A 25,698-nucleotide genomic window follows, 5' to 3' on the forward strand; every position below is an offset into this window, starting at 1 on the left:
TTCAGAATACAAAGTGGTTTTTAAGGAAACATGGCACTCGAGAAAGCAAGTGACTACATAAATAATAATATCTGCATCATGCTTTAGTGCTTATAATGTTGACATCTGCAGGGTGCATAAAAAAAGTCAAGGTGACGTGTGAGTGAATTACAACTCACATGCACAACATGCAACTCATTAAAAGGGGTTGGTGTTCCATTCACACACTCTTTGTTGACTCTGAGACACTTTCCCATTGATGGTATTTTTATTGTTGAATACCTGGCCATATTACATGGGTTTTTTTTATTTTAAAAAATAGTGTTTGTCTTGTACACATTCCTGGATTTCTTTAAGATGTTAAGCCAGTGATGGCTAACCTTTTCCAGACCGAGTGCCCAAAGAGCATGTCTAAACCCCCTAAATGCAATGCGTGTGTGCATGCAGACCTCCTGCATGTGCTCTGCCCCCCTCCCATATGCACAGCAGAGACCCAAAAACCATCTGGCTGGTGGGAGGTTCAGCAGAGCTGAACTGGGGCAATGGCTCATGTGCCCACAGAGAGAACGTTATGTGCTACTCTGGCATGCATTCCATAGGCTCACCATCACAGATTTAAGCAATAGGTTTTGAGAGTTATATATTATTGAGTCCAAGAGAGAAACATGCATAGGATAGGGCTGTATATAGGTGTATACAAGCAAACAATATGATCACATTTCAGAAGGATTCTAGCTCTCTCTGTAGAAAGAGAAAGCAAATTTATAAAGCAAAAAAGTGTTGCACACTCAATAATTAAAAGCCTGTTAGATCATTTTTGCTGTAATAGATCATGTATGATTAACTCAATGAAATGATGTAATATGTTGTATAATTTTTCTTCCCCAAAATCAGTTATACTGTAGGAAACAAAACTGATGTTATACATAGGTAGATTGTAAGCTATATAATTTGGTACATTTTAAACCTTCAAATTTCAGATTGTTTTTTGGGTTGGGGGGGGGTTGTGCTATCATGCCACACTGTAGATCACTTATAATGAAGGGTAATTTAAATCAGTTTAAAATAAAATTCTAGCATTAGGAGATATTTATAATATTTCAAAACAATCCTCAACATTTTTCCCCTCCCATCAGGTCCTGAATAAAAAGAGATGGATAAGATGTGTATGCAAGATGAACTTCCTAGTGACTTTAGCCTTATGACATATGACAACTGCTCAGCTGGAGAAACCTTACTTATATATATTTTCTAAAAATGATAAAAAGGCTGTTTAAAAGTGCCCGGAGCATAAAATATTAAAAAAAATAAGAGCAGCAGAATTAGCCAGAGGTTTCTTAATGGCTTCTTTGTTATGGACCTAAAATTAAAGGGTGGGTGGAAAGAAACATTCAGGTTATATGAAAATATAAATATGTTAAAGAGAATTAGCTGGAGACCAATCACAAAGATCTACATCTGTGTTGGAGAATCTATGGTATACATGCCACAGGTGGCACACAGAGATCTCTCTAGGGCAGTGGTTCCCAAACTTGGCAACTTTAAGACTTGTGGACTTCAACTCCCAGAATTCTCCAGCCAGCAGAGCTGGGAGTTGAAGTCCACAAGTCTTAAAGTTGTCAAGTTTGGGAACCACTGCTCTAGGGCACGCCAGCCATCACACTAGCCCAGCTCCACAACATATGTGTGTGTTCCTCCTGCTGGCCAGCTGGTCTTTGGATCTCTGTCATGCATGCACGGAAGGAGGGGAGGTCACCGAAAAAGCCACTGTTGTTGCCATCTTGTTCTTCACACACCCCATTACCTCTTGCATTACTCCCCTCAGACTTGCAAGAGGTGGTGGCTGGGAGGCTTCTTTGTCAACTACTTCCCCAAATTGGAAGCTGGCTGGGGGCCGCCGAAAACTACCCGAGGTTAGCTTGCCTTCCGGAGTCCGGACCAGCCACCACGGGAGGAAGGTAAGCAGCCTGAACAAAGAGGGGGGGAGCGGGACTAGGGGGGGGACCATTGAAGGAGGGAAAATGGGGCAACGCGTGTGACTGGTAAAGGGAGGGCGGGGCGGCATGCAGGCAGATAGGTAGAAATTAAAAAAAAAAATCCTACTTTTTTCTGTGGCTGTGGCTTGATGGGGGGTGGTGGTCATGTGACTGAGTGGGTATGAGCATGAGTGATGTCAAGTTGACCATGCCCATTCAGTCAATGACCTCTTTCCACCCAGCCACGCCCACTGAACCAGTAGCAAAAAAAATTGAAACCCACCATTGGTATGAAAGATGCTATTTTATTGACTATGAAATGATCCAGTGATGTTTTCCCAACGATGATAAGCAAAAGAAAACATTTCATTTTGCTTTATTGCTACAAAAATTTTCTTGGCTGCTATTAAAATTGGAATAATTTTCTATTGAGATTAATAAGCAAACAAAAATAGCAACATTCATGGGACATTTTAAAGATAAATTATTGTAGCATAATAATAAATCAGTTGGACTCAAGGAAAAAACCCACTGATAACTAGTGAGCTTAATCTGGTCTTCTCTTTATTCAAGTGCACTTTGGAGAATATGATCAATTTTACTTCTCCTCCTCCTTCATTGATACACAAATGACAACCCAAATGATTATATTTTTTAAATTATAGCTTATAATTCTCCATAGAAAAGGAGCTTATAAAATTGGGTTCAGCGTGTTTTGTACCACAAAAATCTTGGATTTCTGCTGTAGCAACTCCAATAAGCCAAAATTAGATCACTCATCATTATCATTGACACATGCTGAATATTTAATGTTCTTTCACTAAGCATTCTGAACAACTTTTGCTTATTTTTGCAAATTTACTACACTTGTAATTTGCTATTGATAATTAAGTCTTTTGCAATTTATCATTTTACTAGCCAATGGACAAAGTACAGTACAAAATTCTAGCTCTTTATATTTTGAAACAGAAAATGCCTAAATGCACATTATACATAATAAGTCTAATAAATTATCAGCAACAAATTGCATATTAATGTCTGCTACTGAATAGTGAATATATCTAGTTTTAAATCAACATTCCAAATCTGATTTTTAAAAAAATAAAAAACCAGCATTGAAGAGTATAGTCATAAGTCAAAATAAAAGAGGAATTTCATTACAAAAAGAGAACAAAGTAGGGAATGGACTTGAATAAAATCTATGTCAATAATAACTACAATCTTAGTGTTCATTTTATCACACTCCAGATTAAATTTGCCATAATAAAGCCCTTGCCCTCAATTTTTATGGTTCTTCATGTTGCAATGAAACATTGACTGAAGAATACTTAACAATAACAGAGTTACTGCTCACTCAGGAGACCTGTACTAGGGATTCGAACCACCAAACTGTTGACTTAGCCACTAAGCCACCTATAGAGATGGGATGGAAAAACAGTGGTTTTCCTCCAGATATGGTTGAATTAGAGCTATTTGATCAAAATCTAATTCAAGAATGACTACTGCATTCAGATGTTGAATCAGGAGTAGTGTCCGCTCCCAATGGTATATGTCCAGTCGTATGGAAAGGCTTTTGGACTCTGTGTTATCGATAAACCGGTATAGAAAACACAAATAAATAAAATACATAATCACATAGATATGCTTTCAGATTATGTTGTTTTTTACAGGATAGGACTCACTAGGTGTATTACATCAAAATGGAACCTCCCACCCACCCAGCTCTCTTTCAGCTTTACATGCAACTGCAACTCTGTTTTTTGTTTGTGTGGAGGTGTCTATAGTTTTTATATTGTGGGTGTTTTATTTGGCTGATATACTTTATGTAAATCGCAAAGAGTCTCTTGACTGCAATGGGATAGGAATGTAGAAAATCATCAATCAATTACTCTGGCAAGCAGAACATGCAAACAAGGATACACTTTAAGAAAGCTTGGAAGTCTATGGAGTATTTCACAGATGTTGCCTACCAGATGTTTGGATAATATCTTATGTGGACAGACTGTGCAGTCTACAATAAACCTTAGAATCTATGAAAATATAATATACATTCCTACCATATGTTAAGATAACACCACATATTATCCTAACATCTGTTTTTATGCAAACAAGAAAGCCTTTATTTCATTGCAATGTATGCTTATGCAAAACAAACATATACAGGAATCAGATTATGGAAAGTGTGGGAATGGAGAATAAAATCTTTTTCCTCATAAAGGCTCAATGTAATAACTAACATTTCACTTGACTATATAATCAATAAATTATTTTACCAACTATATAGTCAAATGCACCTTTCCATTCGAAATGAAACGGCAGTTAGGTATCCTTTCTTTTGTCTATCCCTAAACTTTGCCTGGTGTAGTACATATTCACACATCCAAGTTCCTATTACCTTCTCCTTCAGATGTTGCCCCACCTAAATGAAGTTGAAGGTGAGGATGAATAATGCATAATATCTTCACTGGCTAGCATGTGGGATGGTCAGTAATTATGATACAATACTTAAAATTATGAAAAACACATAATTTTTCCTTTTAGATGTCATCTCCATCCATCCATCCATCCATCCACCATCATCTCCTCCTCAGATTTGATATTCACTTTGTATCTTCAACTTTGTTCCAACAATTATAATGAATTTCTTGATATTTGTTTATGTAAAGCAGATTGGTTTATCGTCTTCAGCAGGATTCACCTTTTTTCAAACAAAGTAATTTCTGAGTTTTGTATGGATTATATGAGGTCATTCCCACAACTTAGCCTTGTCCATAAGAAAGATTTCATTGGTTTCACTTCATTTCGTCATGAGCTGGTTGGTTGCCAGTTTGCTTCCTGACCCAATTCAAAATGCTGATTTAGAATAGAATAGAATACAATTCTTTATTGGCCAAGTGCAATTGGACACACAAGGAATTTGTCTTTGGTGCATATGACTCAGTGTACATAAAGACAATTTTTTTTACATGTTTATACATTTGTCAAGACTCATAAGGTACAACACTTAAGGTTAGCAGATGATTTCGTAAGTATGAGGTCTGTAGTGAATCACAAAGAATAATAAAAAATAAATCATTAGAGAGCATTTCAACAAGGCAGCCATCATCAGTGCCATCTTGAACTGATTTTAACCTTTAAAGCCTTTTATGGCCTGGACCTGGTCTATCTGAGGGATGTCTCCTCCCTGGTTACACCAGCCTGCTCCATTAGATCTTGCAGAAAAGGCATGATGCGGGTATCATTTACTAAATTTCATAGTTTATACTTTGGTGGAGTATTCAATTAACATTTACTTTCCTTTTTATAAATTAATATTTTCATATCCAAATTATGAAATATAACCTTATGCAGTATTATGCAATACTGAAATTAAGATTAATTTTCTTTTTTAAATTTTGCTTTAAAATTAAGGAGAAAGTAATTTTGCTTCTCCTTTCATTGGCACATCTATGACATTCGAGAAAACTTTTTTTTAAAAATTGAACAACAAAGATTTGTGATTGACAACCCAGAAATGATCTCCTTCTCTGTATTTTTTAATGTAAATTCTGAATTGTGTAAGAGTCTTGCTTGGAATCTTGCCTGGATAAATAATCTTGCTTTGGTGCTGTCTAATGTAACTTCAGGGCACCCAGTTGGGAACAGCATAGAAACAAAAATGGAACATTATTTAATTTTAAGGTGTTTTCCAAAATTTCTTTCACTAGGTACTTTACTTATGCAATCCATTCTTTGTAACACTGAATGTAAAATTCATTTTCATTTTTTTCCACTTTAAATTAATCCTAGCAGTGAAATGCTTAGGGCTGTATAATGGTTCTACAATTGTCTTTAAATGATAGGCTTTTATTACCTTAGTTTGTTCTGATTGGTTATAGAAATATAAATCTACCAAATAAATGTAGCGTGGTATGTTTATAGAACATCCCTATTATTAACCTGACCTATGATTGTGAAATAACAGAAGGCTGAGTCAATTTTATTAGAAACTGTTTCCTTTTTTCGAACTCACTGTCACATTACGTTCATCCCTTATAAAAAATGAAATATTGATATACATTAAAGTGTTATCATAACACATGCTGGAGACCGGATAAATTATTTTCATTTTCCAAAGGAAAATGTAACAACATTTTATTTCACAAGGAGAATGCTGGGGAAACATGAACAGCTGGGAATTATCCCCAAACATGTCTCGTGTGCCTCTGAAAGTATTGTGGAAGCTCTTTCCATTTCTTCCCCCCTCCACATCCCAAGCCCAATACAAGTGGAACATGCACACTATTGGCACAATCTTCCGAATCCTTAAATAAAGTTGATAATGCTTCCTGTATTTTATTTTAGGTGGGAGGGCATATATCCTTTAGGTACACTTACTAGAATGAGTAAAGAAAACAAAACTGAGTTCAGTTTTTAATGACTACATAAGGAAAGCCCTATAGTCTTTTTAGTGCAAAAGACAGAATTGCTGTTGCTGTGATAAAATGAATAGAAATCTCCATCAAAGCATTGAATGGATAGGATATATAGTAAATCTAATAAACAAATAAAATAAGCAAGGTGGTTATATTTACTGGAGCCCACCAATAATGCATTCTTCTTTTATTTTTAAGGAAATTACATGAAACTTACAAAAACATGAGTTTTTAAAAACCCACAAATAATATTGATTGGTTGTTATTGTTGTAACCATTCAGTCATGTTTGACTTTTGTTGACTTTATAAGCAAGTGCTCTGCATGCTACCCTGTCAAGCACAACTTCTTTCAGTTGTTGGATGCTCATCTTTGTATCAGATTTGATGCTATCAAGCTAGCATGTTCTTTGCTTGCCCCTTCTTCTTGTTCCTCTAACCATTCCTAGCATCACTGACTTCTCCAATGAAATTGCATGCATAACATGGCCAAAGTAAATCAGACATAACCTTATGATTTTAGCTTCTAATGATGTGTCTTATTTTATATGATTTAGCAGCTCTCTGTTAGTTACTCTGGCTGTCCATGATATATGCAGTAACTTTCACCAGCACCACAGTTCAAAGGCAGCAATTCTTCTTTGATCAGCCATTCTTAGTGGCCAACTCTTACACCCATACTTCACTATAGGGAAGACTATTGTTCTCACTAGTCTGCGTTTTATATTTATATCAGTATCTCTGCTTCTCCAGACCATATTCATGTTAACCATTGCCTAAAGTTATTGTGTGTTTAATTTCAGAATTGCCAAAGTGAACAATTTTTAATCCAAGGAAGCTAAATTCTCAAACTAATTAAAATTCCCACTCTGCTGATTTTAAACATCTCATGTCCATTAGCACTTGTTATCATGATCTTCGACTGATTGATTGGTACATATCATCAATTTCTTGTCAACTCTTAACCAGCACATAGATAGATCCCTTCTAAGATGATCAGATGACACAGGAAGTTATTTGTCAGATTTATTTATTTGAGTTGTCATGTTTTCCACAAAATTAGGAGAATTTTAGCAAAAATACAGAACAGGACATTCCATTAAGAAAAGTGTGTGATCAATGTCTTAGTTTTGTACCACTGTGTGTTATCAGACATCACCTTTGCTTTAGCCAATGTATTGCCTTAATGTAGCAAGAAAAATAGGCTGAGGAATTTTTGAAGTTTGATGCGTGTAACTATTTTAATTCTATTAACTAGTACTTCACAATATGTCTGGTGGCATTGTAGACAGCAATAGAATATAATTCAAATTCAATTAAGATATGCTAAAGCAGAGTGAATATGTGATTGGTATTTTTTTTAAAATAGAATAACCTGTAAGTGATGATGCTAGGTTTAAAATAAGATCATTTAATCTGGGTTACAAACATCCTGATGGCAACTAAACAGAAAGTTCTGACTCTTTGCTGCTATAGAGAGGAAGCCCATATGTTTATAGTTCATTTCAGAGAAATATCTCACAGGAGTTCTAATTATAAAATGTGCAAGGAGGCTAGCAATGCAACATATACACCTAAAACAAGAATTGTGTTTTTAAATGTAATACATAGCAATATTGTTTCCCAAATCAAAGAGACTTATACACATTCACTTGAGAGCTACACAGTTATGATTTGTTTCTAACATTGCTATGATGACAGTGGGAGATTAACAAGGCTGTATGTTGACAAATACATTTTGCCAATAGTAATACTTTCTGTGCTATGTCTTACTTTATGGATATTGCTGGTTTAGCAAAAAACTATGGCTGTTAGAAAACTATTGTAAAGACTTATCATCTGTCTATTCATCCAGCCATCTCATGTTTTTTTCAACTGAATGTTTTTCAGATGTGCTGGACTACAAATCTCATAAGCAGAGTAAATAATTTTCATTCTCCTTCTCCCTTTTTCTTTCTCTGCAATTCTCTGGGCAAATAGCTGAAATTAAGGGCCCACTTACCTCTTGACATCGACATGGTCAACAATTTTTTTCCTGCCATGTTCACATGATGTTAAAATCATCTTATCTTCAGGTATTCCAATATGCCGTGCAGTTTTGCAATCTAACATACTTCAAAGATTATTTGATCCCTGCTGAGATCTAGTGAACTTTACAGGGAAGGAAGGATCGTTCTGGCACTTTCTGACCAAATTGACACTTTTGAGGGCATATTCCATAATCCTGGACAGTATTCTCCAAGGTCATTCTGCTTTGAATAGAGGGTGAATAGTGAAAGTGCTGTGAAAGTGAGGGAGAGGCTGTGAAAGTGAGGGAGAGGCTGTATGTTAAAGCTGGAAGAAATAAGATGGTCATCTTTATGTAACTTCCCAGTGCAATTTTTCCCAGCGTCAATGCTCGAACAAAGATTTGCCAGAAAGATCCTCCCTTATAAAGTTTACTAGAACTCAACAGTGATCAAATCATCTGTGAAGCGCATTAGATTATGCTCATTGCAAAACTGCACAGCTTATTGCCCACTAAAAAGGAAAACCTGAAGATGAGATAACTGTAACATCATGAGAACATGGTAGGAAAAAACTCTTCCAGAATTTTACTAATATATCTAAAAGGACCCCAATAAGCATCTCTGCTATGGCAAATGGTTTTGCAGTTGATGTTCAGGGCTCTTTTAGACCTGAGTTCAGTCCTGTTCTAGAATAGCATAAAGCCCTTGTTAGGTAAGCTCCCCGTTGGGAGAGCAAGTGCGGTCAAAAAAGCATTGTGAAAGTTGTGTTGGAGAACACACAAACCAGCATACATAGACACTGCAGTTTAAATAGGCTTTTACTTTCGTGGAAATAGAGGTATCAGAGTCCATCAAACAGTCCAAGCCATACATGGATAAGATAGTCAGTCATCAATGTCTTTCAGTTAAGGGATAATCCAAATAACATAGTCCATAGTCCAGATTCCTAACAGCCCTGTTGATAGGAATTCAGTTAGAAGCTCATCATTGATTGCACTCACCCAAAACACTTGCACCAACCAGAATGAATGGTGACAGACAGCTAAAAGAGCTGGTCTGGCCATCTTCAAATCTTGTCTCTTCCCCAACGGCACCTCATGTTAATTAATGGTTATTTTGCCATTGAAAAGTAACATAGCTAGGAGCCCACCAATTTCTGCCATTAATCTGCACCACACCTTAAATAAAAGCAGCACTATTTGCTGGCATTGTGCCTCTGGCAGAGTAGGATTGCCAATAGAACACAGCAAGTATAGTTTTCTAAAAACTCAAGAACAGGTGGGTAGCACTTTAGCTCAGCTGTCAGGAAGAGCTGTAGGATAAACAAATTCATAGTAATGCCTCTATAAAATCTGCACACTAGTTTTAAACACAGGGCAATGAAGTGAACTTTGCAATTATAAATCAGCCTAAAACTCAGTGAAGAAAAATAATCCACCAAACTAAAACAGTATAAAATCACAGTATAAAGTCAATTTAAAAGGCACGGAAATCTCTTTCTATCTCTATCTATCATCTATCATTTCTATCTCTATCACCTACCTACCTACCTATCTTGGAGTGCAAGATTTTTATATGAGGTAAGCCTGCTGTGTAACCAAAATTGTCTGAAGAGATAATAAAATACTACTAAATGTGCATCAGTTTCATAAAACTTAGGGGAAGAACTTTCCAGTTATTGTATTCTACCTGATCAATCAACAAGGCTTGATGTTATTTCTGTCAAGCCTGACATTGACCTCATCCCTATAGTTCTTTAGGAAGCCAGTTTATGAAATCATACAGATACTAACTCAAATTTGTGTACTTTACCAGGAGCAATTCCTAAACAGAGGTCTTACCGAGCACTGCAAAGTTTATATAAAACTACTGTTTTATATATAAAACATGTGCTCTACTGCTAATCTTCTCTTCCCCATTATGAAACCCATCATTAACTATTCTGATTTACTGAATTTTTAATGTCCAGATAAATCTATGTGGGTTTGGGTCACGAGAATTTTTCAGTGCATTTTTTTGCTCTGAGTAACAGGAAGAGTAAAAGAAACTTATTCTGATAGTTGAGTTTTATCTATGACTGTAAATAGTTCAACAGGATAGTTTAAGGGTTACACCATAACTCCCCTTCCCTGGCATCCTTTGGAAGTGATTATAGCACCCAGTCAACCAAGTCTATAGACATAATGTCTGTAGATTAAGAATAGAGTAGGATCATTAGATATCATTAGCACTGTAACCTAATTTTTTATGAGGAAATAGGTTGAGCTAAAGATGAGTAACTTGCCTCAAATCTATTCTTATGACTGTGAATGGGGTAGCACTCAACTCTCCCCAGTCCAGTTCAACACCTTCCCAAATGCATTGGTTCTTGGTCTACAGCTTTAAACATTGCAACATTTAGTCACAGCAATAAGATAGAAAAGCAAAAATATCTTCTCATTTTAAATAGGCCTATCAGGTCAAAAAATGTTTGCTATGAAGTCACTAAGGCAATAAAAGGAAACCTCATTTTTGCCATAGTCTCACCAGGTGGGAGGGAAGAAACCAATGGATAAAAAATATCCTATTACAATACATTTATATACAAGGATAATAACAATAACTATAGGATAATAACAAAGCTAGTGAGGCTAAAAGCCATAGTCTTGGAAGAAAACCCTTGAAAATCCTACATGGGAGATAACTAGATTAAAAAACAACAGTTAATATGTCAAAACTGTGTTTATGAGCCACCTACTTCCTCCAAATCATGATTCCTTAAAAAATATCAAAAGGAATCAAGTTTACTTTGTATTTGTTTACTGTAGGTGGTGAGAACTGGTTGACTGCAATTATTTCTCATTCAATTTCCTTTTCCATCAGTATCTCAGGTGTAGTACACTGCTGGTTCTTCACATGCTAGAACTGTTCCTTTGTTCTTGTGAGAAGTTTGTTTTGTATAGTATGAAAGCTAAGGGGTCTCTGGTATTGCCCCTTGCAATAAATGCAAGCCTTTTCCTATCTAGATTCCTATATGTTCACACACATACTTTCCACAGATGAAAACGTGATCAACATTCCATTTGGAGAATTCCCATTTGGAGAATTCCCACCGTTTTCTCTGTCTATGTTTCCCAAGCATTTTTCTCCCTTTTTCAAATGTCTGGTGCTTCTTCTTCTCTTCTCTTCCATAATTATACACCAAAGGTCATGGAGCAAATATTCCCAAGTCTACTCAAGTAATAGCACTAATTTCAGTTTAAAAGTAGAGACAGACAGAGTTGGTTTCTAATCTTTCGTACATGTTTATCTGTATATATCCTAAATCATGTAATGTTTATTCTGGCTGCTTTACACATAGCAAAAAATCAGTATTAGGCAGACTTTATGTAGCGTGATTCACTCTTTACTTTTGTATGGAAATGTCCACATAGATAGGCCCCATACTGGTGATGTTTGGGACATAGAATTGTTTTACAATTTTCTTCCACCTGGTCTCAAATATTGCCATTTCTAAATTGAGGAACCCAAGATTAGTATAATCCCCAGTTTTTCTTAATCAGAATTGTATCTATTTTTAAATTCTGACCTACACTTGCAATAAATGACAGATTTTTACAATTATTATGACTATTAAAACTATCAATTCCAATCTTCCTAGCAAGATTGAATTGTTAAGAAATTATTCCTCACTTTACCCACTATTTATGTGTTCTACAATACAGGGTACACATACCAAGCAGCCACATGCGGATAAAATAGAGAGGTTTGGAAGATCAAGAGTAGTAACGGGCAACTAAAATAAACCATGGAGTTTTCCAAGTGTAAAGTACATTAAAACACACATTCCTGTTAGTTAAATGCTGGACTTTTATTTACGTCAGACTTTGATAATAATCAGGGGACGAGAGAAGGCACAGAAGGTCATAGAATGGAGTGAGTTTCCTAATCAGAACATGTGACTGTGATCCTCTACATAGTTTGGCTATTCAAATGCCACTGAATTCAATGGACTTTAACCAACCCAACCAAATAGAAAGAGCTTTCCCCGGACTACAGTGTTTAACTGCAAAGAGCCAATGCACAGAGTTACTGCACTGAGGGCCCTAGAAATCGGTACCTTATAAACATCTTGTGAGAGAAAAATCAAGAAAAACACAGCCATAGTTAAGATACAATACTGGCTTGACATAATTTCAAAGTTCAGAAGAGAACAGACTGTGAATTCAATTGTTTATTTTTTAAGATCTAAGCAAGAATATAACTTTTTCCATTGGACGTTGTGATAAATTGGAAAATTTGCCCCTTGTACAGTAATGGGCTGGTAGTCTGCACTGTTAAGTGATGGTTTGGAGGTCCTGATAAGAGGAGAAAGACAAGAGGATTCATGTGATGAGGCCAGAAGGGTAGAGACCCTTTAGCATTTGTACACAGCATTGTTTATGTGGCATTGTTTCAGGAAGCTAGCCTTGGAAGAGCACTGCTCTCTTCATTTAGGGGCCCAGTTGTTATTGTGAACTGACTAATGCAATCCCACTTTCAAAGTTTTCTGAACAGAGTGTACAACGTCCCAAAAAGTGCTTATATAATGATGTACATATGCACCTTGAAAGATATATTTTGTATTGGGCTTCACCAGAAAAAGAAGTAGCAATGTAAATAATAACAACTCTCAAAAGGAATACTTTATCCTAGAAACAATATAAATATCTTTAAATATCGCAGCAAGTTAAATATCTCCAAATTCTTTAGATTTTAAGTATTCCAGAATTATGATACAACACAACACAACACCCAGGTTTAGCCAAGTACTATGAAATTCCGAAAATGAGTTGCTGGATTTTGATTGCAAGTGTCTGATTTTTTAAGCAAAGAACTTGAAGAGAAAGAATAACAATGCCCAACTCCTAGTATTACTACCTAGTATTATCTACACCTCGCAGGAGTAGCCTTCATTCATCGGCGTTGCAACATCAGTATTCCTCAAGTCATAGCTACTCAGATCTTTCCACCTTACCTGATTCTACAGATATGGGCGAAGGGTGTTTAGAAAGTTGAAATAGCGCTGAAAAGAGTGGAGGGGAAAGAAACTTACAGGAGCGCCTCCGCGCGGGTGTCGCAGGGCGAAGAGGTGACCGCGGTGGTCCACCTATGGATTGGTGGCGCTTTCCCTCTTCTCCCTTAGTTCGGTCTCTCTGTCCGCTACGAGCCCTTCTCTTCGCCTTCTGAGCATGCCGGTGCTACTATTGCTAGAAGGCGGAGGCTCAGCTCAGCCCAGTCCCCTGGGTAACTCGTAGGGAGTGTCGTGAGGCTTGGATCTGTCCGGTGTTAGTTCTGGATTTATAGCAAGGGACGTTGCCCGCTTGTTTCCCATCCAGCTCACTCCACCCGCCCCATTCCCTCCTAGGAGACCCCCTTCTGGCCATCTCCCTTTCTTCCCCCGCCCCGCCGCCCCTCCCAGCGCGTGATTCCGCCTGCATTTCCAACCTCCACGGTCCTCTTCCCCGCCCCCCCTCGCCGTCCACCGATCATGAAATCGCTGCGTGGACGGACACGCGTGTGCCTCCGCTTCGCCTTCTCAGCGCCTGAAGCCAAGGTAGCCATCGGCGCGCTTCCCTCCCCGCTTCCCCTCTCCCTGCATCTTCAGGACGTAGAAGAAGAAGAAGATAAAGTCAGCAACGATTCCCTTCGGTTTGAAGGGGGTCCTTTGCAAAGTTTTACGTTCTTTCGACCGGTGGGGAAACTAAAGTTTCAGTGGTGGTGGGTTTTTTCCCCCCGCGCTTGTCTGACGGAAGCAGCGCTTTCCCCTTTGATAAAGTGCCCGCATTTCCAGAGGCCCTCCCCGCCAGAAAGTGAACAGCTTGTTCACATTTTCAGGGGCCTCTAGGGGGTCCTCATGGGAGCAATTACTTGAAGCAGAGCTCAGGATGGTCTGGGCGTTGCACCGGGAGTGTGTGAATTGCAGAGAATTTCACACACAGCTCCCCTCACTGATTTCCACCATTCTTACATTGTATGCATATAAACAATGTGTTTTGTGGGAAGGGATATCCCCCTCACATGGGAATATATATACTGTGTTCAAAAGTTTTCTGGAGAGTTCTCAAACCTGGACTCTGTAACTTTTAGATGGCAGGGATTTAAATTAACACCTTCAGTGCTGTTGGCAGGAATCAATGTAAAAAGATGTGTGAGTGACACTGTATCCAAAAGACCTGGGGGAGAGCGGATTGCTTTCCCTCACTCAGCATCGCCTTCAAATCAAATGCACATAGCGGGCTGCAAAACGTACAATTTAACTGGACATTTCTTTTCATTGGTCAGTTTAGTTCTGGTTTGCACTTTGCAGGGATTTCATTTTGGATTTGAACCTAAGCTAAGCCATATGGTGCCTTGCTCTACTGCAAGCATGCCTCAGCTTTCATTTTAAAAGCCTGGGTATCCACCAATGTCTGCAAGTATCCCACTGCAGAATCATCTTATAAGACAGGTTTTTGTGCTCCCCAGCAAAGTGGTGTTTCTGTCCTTCATTTTTCAAGTCACTGTATGAAGGCAATGAACCCTGCCTTGATGGGTGTTGGGAAGGTAGCAATAGCACTTAGACTTATATACCGCTTCATAGTGCTTTACAGGTCTCTCTAAGCCAGGGGTGTCAAACTCAAAGCTCATGGGCTGGATCCGGCCTGTGGGGTGCTTAGATCTGACCCGCAGGGCCACCCTGGAAACAGTCCATTTTCACTGGCAGAGCTCTCAGCCCACCACAGGCACCCCTGACACGAGTGATGTATAGTTGGCTACCCCCAACCCACCTCCCGAGATCAAACACAACGCTGATGTGGCCTTCAATCAAATTGAGTTTGACACCCCTGCTCTAAGCGGTTTACAGAGTTAGCATATTGCCCCCAACAATCAGGGTCCTCATTTTACCCACCTTGGAAGAATGAAAGGGCACTTCTTTCATCTCTCCCATTGGTCTTGCCATGGTACACCCTGGTCCTTTACTACTCTCTCTGCTCCTCGGTGTTCCCATGTCTGTACAGTCAAGTGGAACTTTTCATGCCAGAGAAGTTTTGGATATCTGTGTATATATATTTATTCTCTTTTTGGAAAAAGGACAAATGACACACAGAACCAACTATTCATTGCTTCTGTGAAACACGAAAAGCCCCAGGTGCCCTACACATTACCCATATTTGGAGCTTTTGGAACTTTCTGTTTACTTTGATTCCTCCTTTCTCAGCCCTCTTATTTTGGGTTCAGCATCGGGTGACCTGGTTGTTGTTGCTGCCGCCTACCCTTGGCTTGGATTTTTTGTTTTTAAAAAAAGCACACCGAGAGACTCTGGGGTTCAATCTGGGCAGTTTAAAGCACTGCTTGATTTGAACACTACATGCTAGCCTCATAGAGGGCTGTTGGCTATTATCACAGAAAGGGGGAAGCAACAATGTACAGATAGTCATCACAACGGAGCCCAAAATTTCTGTTGCTAAGTGAAACATTTGGTAAGGGACCTCTCTTGCCACAATGGTTAAGTGAATCATTGTAGTTGTTAAGTTAGTGACATGGTTGTTAAGTGAATCTGGCTTCCCCATTGACTTTGCTTGTCAGAAAGCCACAACAATTGCTTGGCCCTGGGACACTGCAACTGTCATAATTATGACTTAGTTGCCAAGCATCTGAATTTTGATCACGTAACTGCAGGGAGACTGCCACAGTTATGAATGTGAAAAAACCGTCAGCAATCACTTTTTTAGTGCCATTGTAACTTCAAACAGTCACTAAATAAACTGTTGTAGGTCAAGGACTATCTGTAATCTTTTGTCAGCTGCCCTTCCTTCCGCTACATATAATACCATGAGAATTAGAATATGAGTGGAAGCTTCCTCTACTAGAAAGTTGCACATCTCTGCCTGTAGCCTTGAAAATTTCTTCTAGAGTTGCAGATGTATCTGTCAGGGTTCCAAGTAACACCCGCTAACGAAAGAAGACTCTGGAGGCTTGAGTTTCCGCAAAGTTCCATTTTATTAGCAATGTCATATTGGCACATCTGGGAAAACCAGAATTTGAAAGTTTCCAGGTTTTCCCCACCCAAATGAAAGTCCAAGTCCCTGCCCAGCACCCACTTGTCCATCACATGGTCCAATCAGACACCGTCTCAACTGGAGATGCCTCCCAGTCACGCTACTCCAGGTGACAGGCAAGATATCTTTGACCCTCTGAGAAAGGAATGTTATTTTATTCTACCCCACTCCATATAATCCCCCCTCCCAGTTTCCCACAGCAATAAATGTGGCACGCCTGAAGGCCCAATGAAAACGATGGCTTCCAGGCCTGACAGTATCTGTCCAAAGACTTTCCTCTTGACATCATGCCCAATGTGCCAGTCTTCATCTAGAAAGAGTAGCTGGTTGCTGGTAATAAGCAATGCCTTTCAGCCTGCCTTCAGGGCCAACTACAATAGGAGCTACCAATGCACACCAGCCTTTAACAGCTGTGGTCCATCAAAAGCCCAGCGTGAGAAGATAGTCGCCTTCTGGAAATTGACAAAAATATGACAAAAATGCACAACCTCTATTGAAATCCTTGTAACAGCAAATAGGGCTGAAAAGTTGGCAATGTGACTGGAAAGCAGAGCACAGGGTTCACAGTAATTGGATAGTTCACAGATGGATGCATTGAAAAAAATCTAAAGGAAGGAAGAAAAAGATAATTTTAAATAAAGAATTATATTCTAAAAAAGGCAGGGGATTTCTGGGAATGTGGGAGTTAAGAAACAATACCATTGGACCCTGGAGTATGAAAAATGAGTACATGTAATAGTTATGTATAAATGGAGAGAAACGTGTCCTTGCAGCATTTTCAGCTCAACCAGGCAATGACAGGCTGGATGGAGAACTATTTCTATTTCTGCTATAATGTGTAAACGAAATACGAAGAGAAAATACTGTAGGAAAATACAGAGTTGCATTAAAATAACAACAATAAGAATCTTATGGGAAATCCCAGAGTCTATATTGAGAATACTACTGGAATATTAAAATCATAACATGCTATGACATGGTTTGAACATCAATCTTGTCTTTCCCACTTCTCCATCTATCTTTTACATTTTCAAAATTTTGATTGGTACTTGAAAACTCAGTAATGTGAAAGCTATTTGTAAACCTTCAGTCAATGTTATACAGATGTTGCTTCTGGAACAGATCATATAATTTAAAAAAAACACTTTCAGATGTTTTCTCGGTATCATTGGTGTTTCTAATCATAGGTGATCCTGATTGTAATGATGCCAAAATGTAGACACAAGCTTCGACATGCAAACCACTGCTCTTTTCTATTTCAATCCATAAGGGGAAGATATATGGGGTGGGCGGTGGGAGGAGGGAGAGAAAGAGAGAGAGTGGGGGGGAGAGGGAGAGGGAGACTTAAAAGACATCTGATTGGTCCCCATTTGAGGCTAAATTAAAGTTTCTTTAATGAACACTTACATTATTTCTAAACTTAATAATTATGATCGTGGTGGTGGTTGCGGAGATGATAGATGGCTGCTATTATGCACTTGCAAGTGCACCTTTTCAGCTTCCTCTTAATTTTGAAACAGGAGTGACATATGTTTCTCAGCAGCTGTTCATGTATATTCAATGGAGAACAGTCTGGCAGTTGTGTGCTTGCACATCTGTTTATCAAGTCAGAAATTCAAAGGCATTCAGAATGACTTCCAAAGAGCATTAGGAGAGGACTGGTCACCTCAACAGTATACACACTTCTTCAAGTCATAACTATAGGTATTGTAGACCTGATTTTGTTCAGATTCTACCTATCAATTTAAAGCACCATTACTCTATTCTTCAAAGCTAACATTATGATCCTCCAGAAAACTGGGCTAAATTAAAAATATCTTTTCACAGAATGGATTTTAGAAAGCAGAATTGTCTTGTTTGTGCACTATGCAATATAAAGCTGGTGTAATATTCAAATGTGTTAAAAAACATTTATTTTAACTAGCATCATACAAAGAGATACTAATTGGATTTGCACTATACAAAAAGACCTTCCTCTTCTTTAAAATATGTCAATACTATAAGGTTCATCTTTCTAACAATTTAACTAGCTCTGTACAATAGTAATTTGTATTTATTAAAAGTGAAAAGGTTTATCCAAAGCTGCAGATGTGGTTGAGTTTCTTGCTAGCAATATGACTGATACGAAAAAGGAATGTGCCAACATTCTTTTTCTTTATTGTCTCTGCATGATCAGCACTTTCTGACTAAAGTTATGTTGGGTGCATGTAAAAGTAGAGGAAAAAGGAAGATGTATCAAAATCTGCATGTCTGGAATTTTTGCCTGTCATTAAACTGTGGGAGAGCTTTTGTCAGATGGTTTATCTATTCCTAACTGTAGCTGAATGTCTATGGAGATTCTCAGCCATGCAGGTCATGGTTGTCTTTGTTTTTCCTTGAAATGTTTTTCACTTCTCATCCAAGAATCTGCAGTTCTCCAGAACTTCTTGGATGAGAAGTGAACCGTCTTCAAGGAAAAACAAAGAGAGTCCAGTTGTCTTTTGAAAAAGCATCTTTGAGATTAACTGTAGCTGTTAATTCCAATTCAACACTACCAGTGGATCTGTAACATATTGTTATCAATTTTAAGTGCTGTTTGAAGTGGAGGAGAGTAGTTGGGTTTATATTGAGCTGGTTTCCAATGCAATGCAAAAAATGGTTTCTGGCTAAGACAATTTACTGTCTCAGGCAGACAATTCAAACCCAAACAATATGAGGCACAATTAATTGGGAGTTCTCTTGAATTTGTGTCTGTTGAACAAAAGAGCAGTGGAAGGAAGCTCTTTGAATAGAGTATGGCCTTCTGAATCAGATCTTTCTGCCTCCGAATTCAGTTGTTGGTCTTCTAGATCCTGCACTCCTCAGTATCTGACTCTTTCCATGTTTGTCATCTTGTTCTAGGTTTTCAACAATGGATCTCTCTGTAATTTTGAGTAGTTAATCCACGTCTTGTGCAATGTTTTTACTTCTTTTATCTGATAAAAAGTAATAATTATCAGTGGATGTGAATAGAATGGCTACATAAATTAACTGAATGAATGAATGAATGAATGAATGAATGAATAAATAAATAAATAAATAAATAAATAAATAGGAAGTTAGATATCCAATGTCTAGAAGAAACGAGCTGGTAAAAACAAGGAAATGTGAGGCAGTTCAAATGGCTGGAATCATTGCTGCTAAAAAGCATGACTACCTTGAAAGATTAGCAGATGGTTGTTGTTAGCAACTTACCTTCTAAAGCTAATCTTTTGTATAACATCTAAACTGGACTCTCTTTTGTTTTATTTCAAATCTGCTTTGCTATTTTTATGCCTCATTTTCATCCAGTGTAGCTTCTTCTTTCTTTCACCTCTACCCACCCTTTTTCTTATCTCACTTTCCTTCATCTCCTTTGCTGAAGGACGGAGGGGTACTGATATGTATATGAGAGAATGACTTGTGTATAAGTAATCTCATGCAGATGGTGGGTTAATTAATTTTGTATAAAAACACATGCTTACACCTTTAGTAGGTTATAAATGGAACATCTAAGGGAGTGAATAATTTTAGGACTGATTTCAGATGAAGTTGACAGGATGGACAGGGATTTTCCTGAGCTTATATTTTTCTCTTCTTATTTTCTGGTAGCAGTGAATTCCTTTGGTTAAATATAATATTATTCTATGACTTTATATATTGGTTTTGGCATGATAGCTATCAGTCATCTCCATGTTTCAAGCAAGCAGACAAGAATATAAATTCAAAATATTATCTGGACAGAATTTGACATTTTGTGTTTTGAGGAGGAATAATTCAGATTTTCTTGATGGAACATGTGTTAAGGGAGACGTACTGAAAGTCACCATATAATGTTAGATAATGAAAATAAGAGTTTCTACTGATCAAGAAAATCCCTTTGGATAATTTATGTAAATCATGGGACTATCCAGACATTCTTCAAGTCAAATATATAGTGAAAAATCACAGATGCTCTGTAAATGATGGTGTGGATTTTAAAATATTAAAACAAAATTTGGAAAATATTTAAGACATAATTTGTTCAAATTTTGAAATTTATAGATTACTCTAAAGCAAAAATGGTTAATATTCACTCACAATAAGTGTGATCATATGTGGTTTGGGACTAGCAGTTGTTTCTTTCATTAATTAAAAGAGCCGAGGTGGCACAGTGGTTAAATGCAGCACTGCAGGCTACTTCAGCTGACTGCAGTTCTGCAGTTTGGCTGTTCAAATCTCACCGGCTCAGGGTTGACTCAGCCTTCCATCCTTCCAAGGTGGGTAAAATGAGGACCCGGATTGTTGTTGGGGGCAATATGCTGACTCTGTAAACCGCTTAGAGAGGGCTGAAAGCCCTATGAAGCGGTATATAAGTCTAACTGCTAACTGCTATTCTCTCTACAGAGCACCTGTGCCCTTAGTGAAATAAGTGTAACTATGGAACAAATCTTGGTTATGCAATACATTCTGTGTATGCTTAAAGATTAACTTTATATGGGCAAAAATCAAACTGATACTGGATATTAGTATTGTGAAGAAAATAATGCCTTCCCAAACTCTTGGAAATTTAAGTGTTACTCATTTTTTAAAACAAGGATATGGATTCTCACCCAACCCCTCATTAAAAAAAAAAGAATGAAAAATCGCATTTGGTATAAGAAAATATTTTTAGAAACGGAAACCTGACATATTAGTAACACTGAGTATCATGGCTAAGCAATGATGTTTCTGCATGTTTCCTTCTAAATTGTAAGAAATATTTAAAAAGAATAATAGTAATTCTGGTAAGGAGAAAAGTGATAATGTTCTTTCTAATGTTGCTCCTTTCCTTTTATGCTCCATAATCACGGTATAACATGACCTTAAATATTCTTACTAGAATTTGAGTCTAGATTTCTCCGCCTCCAACTGCTTTTTAAATATTTTAAATTTAACCAGGTAACAATCTGTGTGGTAAACAAAATGTCCATAGGTTTGGCCTAAAGTGCTCAATCTTAAATCATCTCCAGACTCACTGTCTGACCTTCATTCAGCTTTAATTTTTTTTATGTGTGAAATGAAAATACTATATTACTATATAGCATGGAAATACTATGCAACCATAATACGCCATGGTTGTTTTGAATATTGGCTTATAATGCTTTCCTTTTCTTTTAAAAAAATCACAGCTGAATCTAAAGTCATAGACACATTTTTCACAATGACCCAGAGATCATGTTCATATGAATGTTTATTCATATGAATTTAACCATGATTCATGGAATGAAAGCCGTTTCCTAGATATGCCCAACACATTGGACCATTAACTCCCCAAGTTTATATGGGTTAATGTAGCATCCTAGATTAAATTGTAGCTGTCTGATTTGTAGTTCATTTATGAACTATATGAATAATACTGACCTAGAAAATTATCAGGATAGGTTTTAAAGACCTTACATATCTGTATGTGGCTCTAGAATAATATGAACATAAGGATTTTTGTATGCACAAATTAAGACAGGATCTCTATGCATTTTATTAGGACTATGGGTGAGCCAAAGGGCAAACCCTCTTAAATCATCATTCTTTTGCATTTATTTTAAGAATATAGGAAGCTGTTCTGTACCAGGAAACACTATTTGTCCATCTAGTCTGCTGTGATCATATTCAGTGGTCAACACTGGAAGAAATCCTTATTCCCAAGTCTGGCCTCTCTTTAATATAAACCACATGTTCTGTTACTGTTCTTAGATGCCTTGGTAACTTGGCATAAAGAAAGCTAAGCAGCTTTTTCAGACAGGTATTACTCTTTGTTAAGAACCACAATACCAAAACTTTCATCAAAAGACATGAAGGGGGACTTTGTGAATAATGTTAAGAATTTATACATTACATTTATTTGAATAAGAATGAATTAGACATTTAATTTTTAATTCTGCCACTGCAGTCAATTGGATATGCTCAGCTTCAGCTGGAATACTTCAGCAGGAATATATATATTTCTGAAGTACACTTGCATTGTTTTAATTAATATGTTCTCTTATATTTTATTCTGGAGTGATTTTGTTTAAAGTATTTTCCTCAGTATTCGTACTATGCAGAGTTGTTGACAATTTCTTCAACCTTTATTTTATCACATCCTGAAGATAGGAATAATTGCTGTAATTGTTTCCTTGCACCTCACTGTGGTTGGTCTGGTTCACTCTGTTATTTTTCTGTTGAGGCTGAATTAAACAGGGCATCCATTATTTGTAATAAGACTGGGCTAAACTAATACTATATGAAAGTCTGTTGGAGAAAATGGAGTGACTGACATTCTATCTCTAATCTGCTCTTTTTGTCGAATTGCTTATTGAAACATTGATAATCATACACATAGATTTTTCAAAGTGAATGTGTTTCTTTCAGTAACTCTTAATGTCCTCTTATCAAACTGATAAGGAACAATGTACAGTTAAGTTTTTATTACCAACATTTTAGATCGTAAGAAATGAGACTGTTCTTTGATGGCCAGTTGTTTCTTTATATAACTTTTTGTGTATTTCCTCACTTTAAATTTGGAATGTGTAATTTGCAATAATGGGTTTCTTTATATTCAGTGGTACATTGGCATATGTCCTGATCTGCTTGCTACTTGTGAGCTTCCTAGAAGCATCTAGTGGTTACTATGTGAGATGGAGGGCTGCCTTGAAGAGCCTTGGTCAGATTCAGCAAGGTTCTTCTCAAATTTTCAGTGGGTTTTCTCATGCAGTGTATATACAAACACAAAGATGCATAGAAATATTCATTGATTCAGTCTCTGATTGTTGCATTGATTCAGTCATCATGTTTATATGTCTGCCCTTCTCACAAAAGTGATTCTGGGCAGTGTACATTAAAAATATATAAAACAGTAATCTAAAAAATAAATTGAAATACTCATATTACAATTAAAAGAGAGGAAGATAGCAACATATATTAATAACAATGGTACCACCTCAGCAAATCACCAAATATAGATACGTTAAAAAATATATGAGATACACTATATTGCCAAAAGTATTCACTCACCCATCTACATAATCAGAATCAGTTGTGAGCAAATACTTTTGGCAACATAGCGTATTTCTTGTTTAATTTTTTTTAATATTAGAAATGGATGGCTGCCGACTACAGTTTAAAAAAAAGTTAATATAGGTCACAATGCACAGAAAAGCACCAAATCACATCATTGTGTGTCCATCTTGTGATTTCTTTCACCACACTCTGTCATGTGGGTGAAGTGGTTAGAATGCAATAATGGTAAGGTAAAGGTTTCCCTCCCACATATGTGCTAGTCATTCCTGACTCTAAGGGACAGTGTTCATCTCCGGTTCAAAGCCGAAGAGCCAGCGCTGGCTGAAGATGTCTCCGTGGTCATGGAGCTGGCATGACTAAATGCCAAAGGTGCATGGAGCACTGTTACCTTCCCACCAAAGGTGGTCTCTATTTTTCTACTTGCATTTTTATATGTTTTAGAACTGCTAGATTGGCAGAAGCTGGGACAAGTAACAGGAGCTCAATCCGTTACATGGCACTAGGGATTCGAATCATCAAACTGCCGACCTTTCTGATCGACAAGCTCATTGTCTTAGGCCCTGAGATATCGCGTCCCTTTTATTTAATATCCCTTTTATTTAATGTCCCTTTTATTTAACGTCCCTTTTTAGAATGAAGTATTGCATGCTAACTCTGCCCATAGCCAGGAGTTTGATCCTGATTGACTCAAACCTTCGATCCTTCCAAAGTCAATAAAATGGGGACCCAGATTATTGAGGGCAATACGCTGACATTGCAAGACGCTCAGAGAATGTTATAAAGCGTTATGGAGAGGTATATAATTTGAAGTAGTATTGCTATATTGCTTCCCATAACTTGCTTACTTCTTTTGTTCTTCTTTCCCTTCTTTTTCCTTTTTGTTAAAGTTAAGATAATTAGCTACTAGGGGCCAAGATCCATTTGTTCTGCTCCTACAGTTTTATTCTACAGTATAAAACATGGAAATGTCAAAATAAAGTTGAAGAACATACCTCAGTAAGATGGATATCTCTAAGAGGATATGGAAGTCCTGCATGGAATACTATTTTTTAAAAAAAATAGTAGTTAACCTAATTCTTCTTTTGTTATATCTCACCTTGAATATTGGGTCTGTTCTGGGCATGATGTTTTAAAAAAGTAGTCAAACCAAGAAAGAATATGAAATAGAGCACCACTGATAATCAGGAAAGTGAAAACAAAGTCCTAAGGATGAAAGGACAACCCTCATCAAGTACCTGAAGACCTGTTATATTGCAAAGGGTCACCCCAGGATACAGAAGATGGAATAATGATCAAATCTTACAAGATTTGGACCTTTTCGCATGAAACTTCATTAATATTTCAGGGCTAAAAACTTTGAAATTTCATAAGATGTGGTGATTTCAGAAGATTTCAGATATCTTTAGTTTTGAGAGAAGGCATATTATTGCAGAAATTTGTATATGGATATCTGAGGCCTGAAAAGGCTATAAAGAACACTTTCTCAAGAGCAAAGTATTTTAAAATAATAGACATAGTTTCCCCCCCCCCCCCCCGCCCCAGGATCTTTGCTATGCCTGCCTTAATTAGGTGTATGAATCATGCATTTACAAGGTGCAAGTTTAAGATGTTCAGACATACTTCTCTTTAGTTTATACTTTTTAAATTGGAGAATGGAGAATTGGAGATATTATATTTCTCTTGTAGCTTCCATATATGGTGACTTTACTTTTAGCCTAGGGGTGGATGGATGTCATCTTCTTGGAGTTTAGCATGAGAAATCTCTTTTAACTGTTTGATATGCTATTTTATTTTTAATTCATGTTTTTGTTTGTGTTCTAGTTTTTAAAATATTTTTTATACCTCTACTTCCATAAGCCATTTTGAAGCTGTTGTGAATGAGGGAGGTAAATATGGAAATAAATCACTTAGAGATGCAAGTAACTACATGTGTTAATCATTCCAATGTTTATTGTATTATCTCAATCTGAGTGCAAACTAACAGGATAAATCGCCCCTAATAACAATAATGCTTTATTTATAAACATTTCACGCTATGACATAATGTAAGAAAAATAAGTAAACTGCAAAAATAGAATTGACTCTCCCACAAAGTAAAATTTGCATAATGTAGGAGCAAACTGAAGAATTTTTTCATTACTTTAGATACATTTTTGACTATTTCTTACAAAGCTTATTATAAGGACTTTAAAGATAACTGAAATTATCATATTTTTTAAAAGATTATTTTAAAGCTCATTTCAAAGT

The 25,698-nt window shown here is 37.1% G+C and overlaps 1 protein-coding gene and 1 long non-coding RNA gene across 4 annotated transcripts in view; one reads left to right on the forward strand and one right to left on the reverse strand.

Moving 5' to 3' along the window:
• AGTR1 (angiotensin II receptor type 1) overlaps positions 1-13,739 on the reverse strand; it is a 37,039-nt gene extending 23,300 nt beyond the window's left edge. The window contains exon 1 of the mRNA XM_014053097.2: positions 13,452-13,739. The gene's annotated coding sequence lies outside the window, so the exon portion shown is untranslated. The remainder of the gene's footprint in view (positions 1-13,451) is intronic.
• LOC106538570 (uncharacterized) overlaps positions 1-25,698 on the forward strand; it is a 73,464-nt gene that overhangs the window by 42,056 nt on the left and 5,710 nt on the right. The window contains exon 3 of one of the 3 annotated variants that reach the window (XR_015698011.1): positions 1,805-1,937. The exons of 1 other annotated variant lie outside the window; for it this stretch is intronic. This is a non-coding gene — a long non-coding RNA (uncharacterized LOC106538570). Of the gene's footprint in view, positions 1-1,804; positions 1,938-13,863; positions 13,953-25,698 lie in introns of those variants that run through there. One more of the 3 variants, XR_001312740.2, reaches the window with a different exon arrangement.

Source organism: Thamnophis sirtalis, unplaced genomic scaffold, assembly GCF_051295495.1.
Source record: "Thamnophis sirtalis isolate CommonGarterSnake01/CBP01778 unplaced genomic scaffold, rThaSir2_p1.2 scaffold_11, whole genome shotgun sequence".
Classification (NCBI taxonomy): Eukaryota; Metazoa; Chordata; class Lepidosauria; order Squamata; family Natricidae; genus Thamnophis; species Thamnophis sirtalis.